This window comes from Plectropomus leopardus, chromosome 9 (genome assembly GCF_026936395.1).
Source record: "Plectropomus leopardus strain MGB_pleo_1.0 chromosome 9, ASM2693639v1, whole genome shotgun sequence".
NCBI classification, from domain to species: domain Eukaryota; kingdom Metazoa; phylum Chordata; class Actinopteri; order Perciformes; family Serranidae; genus Plectropomus; species Plectropomus leopardus.
This window is the reverse complement of record NC_142184.1, coordinates 22,596,038-22,607,745: the sequence shown is the minus strand read 5'-3', so window position 1 is coordinate 22,607,745 and position 11,708 is coordinate 22,596,038. Positions and strand designations below refer to the sequence as shown.

General features: G+C 39.4%; 1 long non-coding RNA gene across 1 annotated transcript in view; it reads left to right on the top strand.

Moving 5' to 3' along the window:
• The first annotated feature begins 1,520 nt into the window (after window positions 1-1,520).
• The window catches only part of LOC148188739 (uncharacterized), a 95,695-nt gene continuing 85,507 nt past the window's right edge, over window positions 1,521-11,708 (top strand). Inside the window, exons 1-2 of the long non-coding RNA XR_015777523.1 lie at window positions 1,521-1,739; window positions 1,975-2,008. This is a non-coding gene — a long non-coding RNA (uncharacterized LOC148188739). The remainder of the gene's footprint in view (window positions 1,740-1,974; window positions 2,009-11,708) is intronic.

Here is an 11,708-nt window from a genome sequence, read left to right as displayed (position 1 = left end):
TACAGAACGTATTTCTGAGGCCAGGTTTGGCTTTTCAGCAGCTTCTCCAGTTTCAAGGCATGAGGCCTGTGGCTTACAGCCTTTGCAACTGATGCAGATTCCACAAGAGAAAGTAAAGGGTCCTCTTGACAGGGCTAGAGGTCATCCTACAGACTCCTAGGTGGCCTTGGAGGAGTGCTGTCTTTGAATGTAGACACTTTTTATTTATGTATTTATCTACTGAGGGGGTCATCACTGGCTATCCCCTGCACATTTGGCAGCTCTATTTTAGCTCCGCTTCAGAGTTCAGCACCACAAGTCTCAGAGGTAAATAATAGTATCCTCATGGTAGGGATGTGGAGATAAGACAGTTTAGACTTGTAATGACATTGTGGGGAAAAAAAACTACAAGAGACACAAAACAACCAAAACCGACACAAACTCAATTCATTTTTATACACAAAGCCTGATATCACAATTTGCTCAAGAGGGCTTTGCAACATATGACATCCCTCTGTCCTTGGGCCATCATAGTGGATAAGTAAAAATTCCCCCCAACAAAACATTAAACAGGGAAAAAATGGAAGAAACCTTAGGGAGAGCAACTGAGAAGGGGCCTATCTTCCAGGATGGACAGCTGTCTATCTATCTATCTATCTATCTATCTATCTATAACTCAATAAGGTAAATAACTCAATATCACCACCTAGTGTATGAAACCCCCTAAGACTTCATGTGTGCTAGTGTGTGTGCGTACGAGTGTGTGTGTGTGTGTGTGAGTCACTCTGTCTCACCACATGCCCAGACTTGTCCCTAATTTGACACTTGAGAACATCATCTTACTCATTTGTCTTTTCAAAGATGCCACCGTGTGAGTCTGTTGTTTTTGCGTGTGAGTGTATTTCGTTCTCTTCCTGTCTGTGTGCGTGTGTGTGCGCGCGCGCGCGTGTAGTGGGTAAAAGCAGTGTATTTCATAGTACACATTTGTACTGTGTGGTTGAGGGACAGTGTGAGAAAGAGCCACTGACCTATTTAACATGTTATATCATGGTAAGTCAACTGTCAACCATCATACACAATATCAAGAACTGATAAATCTAAACGGAATAATAATAATAATAATAATAATAACAACAAAGGCAGACAGTGCAGGTAACGTGACTGAACTGAGTACCATGGCAACCAAATGGCAACAGGGTCCTTGACACAACCTGATTTACTATTATAGCAAAAAGGTAAAATAATCCAAAATTATTTTCTCTAAATTTAAAGGAGTAATTAAATTCATATTTATACCCTCAAATTTCTAAATCCAACATTATCATGGTATAAACAACAGTCAGTATCAACCAAAGTAATATTAGATTATAGGCTTACTCAACATATACTATAAAATATATATATATATATATTAAAAACTTTTCAATCAAAAGAATATTTTCTCATTTTCTTTGGCATGTATACCACATGCAATGACAATGTATGTTGTTGTCCAATCATAAGTCTTCATTTGATCATGTGACAAGACAGTAAAACGGTAAGATTCCGGCTAGGTGCGCAAAATCTGTCAACACTGATAAACTGAACAGACGTAGGCAAGCCCAGCGAGCGGTCAGGCCATTTAAACACAAAAACAGTTGCCAAAAACAGGAGGAGAAGGTTTCAAAGTTTCCAGAATTGGATTCCTTTTTTACAAACAGTTGTCAGCTCACAGACAAGCCCCTCGCGCTGCCCTCAGTGTATGTCAACAAACATAGCAGGTAAGCTAACGTTAGCAGCAAGCTAGATAACGTCGGTCCAAATAATTGTAAATGTTAAGCTGTTTGTATGTGAATTTTAATACAAGGCATACATGTATTATGTAGGCTAAGCTGTAGTTACTAGCAGGTGGATAGCCAGCCTATGAATTATTATTGAAAGCTATCTATTAGCCTAGAGGCTACTAGCTATTCATAGCATTAGATAATCGTTATATGTACATATTTTTGGTTGTAGGTCTAACCAGTCAGGGACAGAGGCATTCAAATAGGTGAGTACAAGTTTTTTTTCCAAGGGGATTCCGGGTATGTGTTTGTCTGTCGTGCCTCTGTTTAAAAGGTTATTATTATTTCAGTTTCAAGTTGCTGCCAAGCACCTGTTTCATTATGTGTTTTCTACTTTTGTGGGTAAACTGTGTGCGTGCCACTGTAGCTGGCAAGTTTTCAGGGCACAGTGTTGTTTGTTGATGAGAATTGCAGCTCTCTTCTCTCTCTTATTCTCTGGCCTTTATATCGAGGAGTACAGTTGTTGCGAGGTTGTTTTACTAAAAATGCCAGTAAAAGTCTGCAGTCATTTCAGCAGGCAGTGAAATGGACAGCTCCTCTGCTCTCAGGTGCTTGTTGTTACGTTTGTTAACTCTGTCACAACACTACCCATGCTTCTGATCACTTTCTCTTTGACCTCTGTACTCTGCAAATACAATAGCCAAGGTAAAACACTGCCAATGTAAAATCCAACACATGGTTGGTACTATAGACGCACCTAATTGTGTGTGCATATTTGTGTGTCTATGTGTGTGCATGTGCTTCATAATCAACGATCATTATAGCCTGCACTGGGGTCCATCATTACTAACTTATGCCACCACCTATGGGTTTCCTGGTATATTACATAAGGCCCACCATGGAAAGGTCTATTAGCATCTTTGCTCAAACAGTTACAATTGATCCAAATTTCACAGCAAAAAGCAAGTATAAAAATGCCTATAGACGCAATTCAAATCACCCACAAACAGCAACCTTTATCTAATCAGGTAACAAAAGGTCAAAATTATACAGCAAACATAACCAGACCAAATAAAAAGAAAAAAAAATCATCAAGAGAACAAGCAGCACAGGACTTTTGTTCATCTGTGTGATCCAGTGCACACACGCTGAAATATGGCTAAATACACTATATTTCTGTTTGTTGATAGCACAGTGGATTTATAGTCATTTGCTATATAACAAAAGTCAAATTCATGTAAATGACAAAAAATCCAGTTTCATTTTATCTCTCCATTTTTCTGAGTCTCTCTTTGTGTTACAAAAAAATGCAGAGTTAGCATCGAACACATTTTCCTGTCTGATTATTACTGGAAGATGAGGGAAGCTCTCAGTCCCTGTCTTATATTTAGCAATTGAAATACAAGCAGATTTGACAGAAGGATATTCTACTCTGGGAGGTGCTGAAAAGCTGTATTTCCTGTCCAGCTATCCCACGGTGCTGAGACTGATGGTCCTCTCTGGACCCCGGCTTAGCTAGGTGGTGACAGCCACACTGCTGCAAGAGCATTATCACTTTAGCACAGTAGAGAGGGGGCATTGTCCCCTAAACAGGATGTCCTGGTGTCTGGTCCCGTCTCATATGGGCCATCCTTTGTGTGTGTCTCTGTCTGTGGACACTGGGGCAAATCCTTAAAGCAGATGTGACCGGGATTTGAAAAGGTTCCATTACCTTTATAAAATGTCAGGCCCTTCCTTTCCTCACCATGTTGTTTATTTTCCCTTTATCGTTAAGTTTTCCTTCATATGGATTTTGACGGAAAATGTCAAGCAGACATTGAAACGTAAGCGCAGAGAGTATACAGTATGTGTGTCACAATGTCTTTGCACTGCGTGTGGTAGGGAGTTGGAGTTATGAGATGAGCCCTTGTATTTTTTTCTTCTTTTCTTTCTTCTCCTCTCTCTGCCTCTTTTCATGCCCTGGGAAGGTAAACACTCATTCTCTTTGCTCTTGTTTTTCTTATGGTAACTGTTGAACAGTGTGTGCTCCACTCGTGGTTTTATTGCCTGGATTGTCATGCAAGAGGCTGGGGAGACAAGTGTCAATAAGTGGATGGGCTCATTCCAAACAAATGCGCCAAGAGAATGGGCAAAGAGAGCTGAGAATGCAGCTGGGTACACATAAGCACACACACACACACACACACAAACACACACTCAAAACGGATGGTTTCTTCGTGCCCAGCTCCCTGGAGACATTAGTCAAATGTCATTCAAAGAAGATAAAGTAACTGCTCCGATCCAGAAGCTATAATTTCCCTTTTTTTGTTTTTAAATCCCTTTGGGACATAATGCTGTAGTTAAATGTGTCCCTTGTTGCATGAACCATAACATCATTACAGAATTCAGGTTTTAAAAGTAAAACTACCTTGATCTCTTTAAACTACTCTGATGTCTTTCAGCTTTTCTTTACATATTTCTCATAAACCAGACCTGCAGATGAGAAACTCTAAAACACAAAAGCCCACAGCCTACAATACAAACAACACACATTTTCATTTGATTTAAACTGTGCCTTCCTTGCTACAGATTGGTGTAAATTTGAGATTTTTATGTATCCAAACTGGCAATAGTAGTGGCCGGAGGCATTATGTTTTCGGGTTGTCTGTCCATCCCGTTCTTGTAAATGAGACATCTTAAGAATGCTTTGAGGGTATTTCCTCCCGACAGAGGAAATATAAGTCAAACTGTAACTGCATGTTTACTGGTTGGTGGAGGCATACAGTAATTAAGTAATTATAGTTTTCTGCCTATGAAAAAACAAGAAATGATTCATAAATGCTTGTCATTGTTCATTATTGTTCACTAGGGCACAGTAAATGTTCTTTGTTCTTTCAACATCAAGTTGTGTTATTAATGTCCTACCTAGTGTCTTGAACCCATCCTGTCGGTCTTCAGGTTTCCCTTTTTTTAATGATGAATACAGACTACTGCGGCCTGCTGTTATAAAATTATTGTTCGTCATGCTAATGCTTAACACAGTGCTGTTTGATCGGTGACTTGTAGTCTTTGCGGTTTGTTCAAGTGCAACTTTTTGGCCGAAACACAGGTGACATGAGGTGAAGCAACAGTCTTCGTCACCACTAGTTCTTTGATATCAGTTTAGTGTGTCTGGTCTTTGGCAGTAGAGGATGCACAAGAGGTTGATCATACACCATCATGTCCAAATACTAAAGAAAAATACTGCTGAGAAATCATGTGTTAGTTTGGAAATTACAACAGACATAACAGGAAATGTTAAAACACATAATCTATCACCGCTTTGATACTCCCTTGCACACATCAGTCACCCCACTGTCACACTGTTATCTGTATAACAAACAACTTCTTAGTGGTGCTCAGCAAGGACTGACAGAAGGTAAACAGTGCCCCTGCTTGTGTCTTTTTCTTGTTGGTGGTGATCGCTCCGGGATGGATTGCCCATCCGACTCTTATCTCCAACCATGTTCTGCTCTCAAGAGCTGAAGTAACCGGGCCTCATGATGGATACATGGAGTCTTGATAAGAGTAGCATGGGCCAAACACACACACGGGGCACTGTCTGGCATGTTATTCTCAGTCGTAGCCTATTCATGAGGGAGTCCATTCTTCTGTGAGTGTCTGGCTGTGTCTTTCAATGACGCTCTTCATGTCTCTTACTTTATTTGTCTGAGATGTCTGAGAGCGATGCTGCATTTTCTTTTCCAGTTCGTATGTGTCTGGTTGATGTCCTTTCTACTAAATAAAGTAGTGATACTTAAGATTAAGTCTTGTTTTGAGAATCAACACGCATCAAAGGACACACAAATCCATCTCACCATGCAGAGCAGCAAATATATTGAAACTTTATATTTCAGTTTTGATTTTGTGTTGTGACAGCAGCACTGTGATTAGTGTGTGATTCGATTTAGGCATACCTGGTTTGGTTGCTGCAGATGCCACAATCAACATCTGCCATCCCCTCCTCCCAATAAGAAACTTAGCTCATATGTATATGTAATCGGAGCTAAGTCACACTCTTGAAACTATAACATGTATGTGGTTTGCAGAAACAAACAATGTCATTTTTATTTTGATGACGGGGCTGCATGAAAACTTCTTTTGGCGCATGCACTCTTTGTTTTTTGACAGCTATTGTTAACATGCAAACAGCGACCACCTCCTTTACCATTAAAAACTGTCTTGATCTTTACTGTAACTAATGTGCGTAGTGGTAGTCAGAGGATTGGCAGTTTGATCCTCAGCTTTTCCAGTCTGCTTGTCAAGGTGTCCAAAGTTAGACCCTGATAGTGAGATTGACACCATGCATGGCGGCCTCTGCCATCAGTGTGTTTATGTGAATGGGTGAGTGTGGCATGAGGTGTGAGGCACTTTGAGTGGTCAGGGGAGTTTGGGGGCACTATACAAATGCAAGTCCATCCTTTTGCCAGTTTACCAAACTACTGAGTCTTGACAGCAGGCCTTAAGTATTCACAGCATGTTCTGTTCATCTGGAGCAACCCTTTTTTTTTAAAAAAAAAAACAAAACCCAAAAACAACAAAAAAAAACACTCTTTTATTAAATGTAAATTTTAAGCACCACAAGCAAAATGATCTCTTATTCATATGTGGCAAATGTTTCTGTGCATCTCAATAATTATGAATTACAAAATCGCTGGGGAAAACATTTCATTTTTTGTCATTTTTGATGAACTGACCCTTTAAAATAAAGCCAGAAGTGACTGAATTTACCACACAATTGCTCAGAAGAAATTGTGAATTGTTTTCTGCATGATAAAAAAGATAAACATGTCTGTTTTAGAAATCTAGTACCTCATAACACACTGTAAGGTCTGGGGACAGTCTGAGCCTTGTGTGTGTGTGTGTGTGTGTGTGTGTGTGTGTGTGTGTGTGTGTGTGTGTGTGTGTGTGTGTGTGTGTGTGTGTGTGTGTCCGGCTACCCCCTGCTGTGTCGCCCTGCGTTGACTGACAGCACCAGTGCGGATGCACAATAGCTGATCTTTGCTCTGTGTCTGACTGTATAAACACTGAGCAGGATGGCTCCCTCATGCAGAACTCCAGTATTGATCACTTCGGCGAGATCCCACAGCCATACTTATTGTCCTCCTACCCTTTCTGTCCTGCCAATCAATAGCTCTTTGTGTTGATTTTTACCCATTGACAAATCACTCTGCCCCATTGCCTTTGTTAAGCTGTCAGTCAAGCGTAAGGTATTGCCTTATTTGATCCTCATTGAGTCCAGAGTTTCAAATTTCCAGCGGGAGGAGTACAAATCAGAAATAAATAGCAGGAATCATCTGATCCCAACTGAGTAGAGTGAATCTTATAAAATGTGTGGAGCTTTTTTATTTCTAGAAAAATTGGACTTGGCAAAATAATCAGAGCAACATGTGAGTTAATCATTCAGAAGAATAAAAACTTAAACTTGATAAACAGATATTTAGGCTGTAAACATTATACAATTTAGAATGCATGTGTCTTGAATAACATAAACTACAAGTATTTTATTAATCAGACGTATCTTGTACTGTTTTAAAATGCCTACATTCTGCACATACTGGTCTACAAGAACCAAACATCCCTTAACAAAGCTGAATGCAAAATAATAGCTTGTATCATTACTTTCATCCTGTCTGTCTGACAATGGTAGCGCCCGTCAGCAAATAAAAAGTCTTGTGTGTCATTAAACCTCATTGTCTAAATGAGGGATCTCTGTTTCTGAGTATGTGACCTGAGGCTGAGCCTTGCTGAAGTTGGTGACAGTGAGATCTGATCCTTAGCTTTCAGTAACTGATGTTAGCAAACTGCTGAGCCTCATAGACTCACAGGGTATACATGAGTCATGAGTGTCAGTGGTATACATATGTAGTTTGCAGGATTTTCTTCCAAAGTAATAATTCTTTAGTGCTTCCCAGCACAAGCAAACATTTTGTTGTGATGACACAAATGATAAAAACACACAATGTCCATCATTTGCAAAACATATTAGTGTAATGTTTCAAAAATTCAAAAACGTTGGACCAAATGCAGACTATGATCTTGGTTTAGTATCTTACATTATAATCATATCTGCTCAAACACAGATGGACTATCTTCCATAAATATCATTTATAGACTATTCATTTGTTTTCTCAGTTATGTTTTCCAAAGAGAAGTAGCCGAGTTATATTCTCTGGTGTTTTTCAAGTGTAAGAAGTCCTGTTTTTTATTTAACTGAACAGGGGTCTATGGGGTAGTTGTTGGGCATCCTGCTTCTTGTGCATTCTGCATCAAAAGCCGTTCGATTATTTTTTTGGTAAATATTATAGTTGTGGTTAAATATAGATAAAGTGAATTCATCCTGTCTTGTGCTTCAAGTCATTGTTGTCTTTTTCAAGATTTAACCAAGACCGTGATCTTTTTCTTACCTTAACCAAGTACTGTGAGTGCCTGAGCAACCATTAAAAGATAAGTCATTAATTTGTTACAAGTGGATTTTTAATTGCAAGAGCAAATTTTAAGGAAACACAAATGAAATAGTCAGTCACTTGACCACAGTTTAATAAAATATCTCTAATCACAAAACACAAATTCAAGTGCTTACTATGTCACTGTGATTGTTTAGTTCTTTTATTATACGCTAGGTGATTAAATATTAAGGGCTTGGAGCCAAAATGATGTCAGTGCCAAGTTGTCTGAATATGAGTATTATATATCAAATGAAAGTTCTCAGGAAGATACAGTATTTTCAGTGCCAAAAGAACATAACAAGAATAATGACCCATATGTTGTTATTGTCACAGTCTGCTGTGTCCTGATGCTTTCAGATATTTGGGAAGACTGGACTGAATGTCTGTAAAAGACTCATTTATGTTGCCTTTATTAGTGTCTTAGTTTTCACTCAATTGGTTTGTAATTAAGAAAACTGGGTTTTCTTGGCTTTTGGGTTTCTGTTTACAGTGTTTTTCCCTCCTGGGTTCCTGTGCTGCCTTTCCCTCATTTGCTCATCAACACACCTGCCCTACATCAGTTCCTCAGTTTTTTTTTCCAGCCAATCAGCTTCCTGCATGTTTGTCTGCCTAATAATCTTATTCCCCTTCATCTGAGCCTCTCAACCTCTTTTTCTCCACCTGCACTTCATCCCCTCATCAGAATAGTTTGCATTTAAGTCCTGGTTTTCAGTCCAGTCTTTGTTGGATCCTTGGTTTGTTGTGTTATTTTTTTCTGCTGTGTTCCTGCTCTGACCTGCATTTAAGACTTATGTATTTGAGTTCCAGTTGTCTGCCATCTCCTGCATTTCAGAACCACTTACCACAGAACCACAGAAATTAAAAGTGAGCTTACACCCGTTTGGCACTGAGTAAAGCATCGTGGGTAGAGCATGCCACAGTGTTTTGTTCACTGCAAAAAGGGTGTTAACTTACCACAGCAAAGGAGGCTTTAATGAGTTTTATTAAAGATGAAATAGATTATTTTAATATCGACTTAGAGCCAGAAGGTAAATTGGGGAAAGAGAACAGATACTGAGAACTGAAAAAAAACCTCACTGAGAAGTGAGGCCAAATTTGTGTCAACACAGTTTCATCAAAATGATAGTTTACCTTTTCATTACTTCTATAATACACACAATACTTGCAACAAACTGAAATGTTTGTTAACCATTTATATGGCATCGACACAGCTGAGAAGCAGTGCTGTTCATATCCACGATCCCATCTGAACAAAGCTTTAATAACAAAAACTGATTATTATTATTAAAACTTATTATCGACCTGGTGTTAACATAAAACTTCATCACATTATAGTCAGGTTTGTGTCGTGCTTGTGACCATGGCCATTGTTTGATGAGTCAGAATGATCACTGAGTCATGAAGTAACTCTTTGAAACCTGGAGCAACATCACTGCTGCTTTCAGACTCCTTTCACAAGTGTTTAAACCTCTGAACGTTGAGCAAATTGGTATTCATTCTTTCAAAAACAGAGGGGAAAAAGGCAATGAGCAACTTGTAAAAGAAATGTAAAACAAAAAATACAAGAAAGATTTAGTAGATTTAGAAAAAATAAATAAAAAATAAAATAAAATACATAAATACTTTATATATAAGCTTTTGAAAAATGTCTAGGGAGAAATGTCTACGTAAACAAGAAAATCTAGGAAAATTGATTTTTTATTATTATCATAATCAAATATTTTAAATTGTGTTACAGCATTATTATCATTTTTAAGCACTTATCTGAGTCTTGTTTGCCCTTTTTTAAAAACTAATTTCAGGTCCTTTTTTTCTCTTTTTTTCCCAAACGTTTTGGTTACTTTTTCTTGCATTGCTCATTGCCTTCTGTTTTTGAAGAAAAAAAAGCCAATTTGCTCTGGTTTCAAAGGGTTACCCACCTGCTGAATATCTGTTTTTTGCTGTCATGAGCTGGTTTCCGTTCATTAAACTAAAGCTCAGTAGCAGGTGTGACCTGTAGCTACAAGAAACCTCTCACTGCCCTAACATTCATGCCTTTACCATCTTTTGCCCCTCTATGGATAATTCTGTGCCCTTTTTTGTTTCCACATATGTGTTTATTTCATTGTGCAGCCCATTCTTTCACATATGGCCAGTTGCCATGAGTCAGCCGTGGTGGTCAGAGGTTTCCACTCCTAGACACAACAGTCTGTCCGGGAAAAACAGCTCTCTGATGGCTCAGTCTTCCTATATTGTCTGGGATGATTCCGAGTTGAGAGAGGCTTATTGTTTGGATGTCTTTGTAGTGCAGGTCCATTGCTGCGGAATGTGGGGATTTCCTCCCTTGCGGGTATTTTTAGATCTCTGTGTGATTTCAAGGGAGCTCTGCATAATACTGTGCAGTGTGGGGTCTAAGGGTGGGGTCTGTACACCCGTGCACATGTGTGGGAATCTCTGTGTCTGCTCATGTGATCACAGAGAAGATGTTTGTGTGTGTGTGTGTGTGTGTGTTGGGAGCTGTGCAGAATCATATCCATGTGATACAGGATCAGCATCATCAGTGCTCTGCCAAGACAAGATTGGAGCATCATATTCAAAGCCTTGTTGATTGAGATGCCTGTGCTTCATTTGAAATTTCACGGTGTATTTACCCTCTGTTTCCAGTTTGACAGCTTGTTGGCCCACAAAGTGACGGTTGAAAACAGGTCTGGTCTGGACACTGCTTGTCCGCTGAAGTGTTTCGAGGGGGCTTCACCGGGTCACCTGGGGGTCTTTGACCTCTCAGGGTAATGTTCTCCTCCAGGTCCCTCTCTTTGACAGCGGTCAATGGAGGCGTCCATGCAGGGGACAGGCAGGCGGATGGCTGGGGTGAAATTAGGGAATAGACAGGTCATATCCAGAAGGACCTGTCACCTCCAACTCAAAACGAGTGAGATCTTCTTCCGGGTCTCACTCACAAGTCGTCACCTCAGCTGACATCCAATGACACCTTGGCTTGACCTATCTAGTATATGGGAATGTGTGTGTGCGTGCGTGTGTGCTTGGACATTTGTGACAACCTCCCCAGTACTCTGTAAAGTGAATTTTCAACAAGAAAAGCCAACGCATTTTAATCCCAAGTCGTACCATATTGTAGCTTTATCAGTCAACTCCGGTCTAAATATTACGTCTTAAACAACAGTAAGTTTTGACCAAGCAATTTTATTGGTTGAGAGGTACTCCACGAGTGCTAATATATAGATAGTACAATATCATTGGGACTTTTAACTTTGCATGTATAACAGGTGTTCTAAACCGAATAGACACTTAGTGCGTCATTTGACACCTATAAATGATTGATCATGTGCTAACTGCTTCCACCTTTGAAGAATATTAAAATGTAATTCAGTGCAAAGCAACGCTGTTGCTTCAGTTAAGGCAAGGACTGACAGAAAATTATGTATAGTGAATGCAGTTAATATAGGCTTATCTACTTAGGCTATCACTCTGTTATTTCCAACATGACAGCTGCACTTTCTGC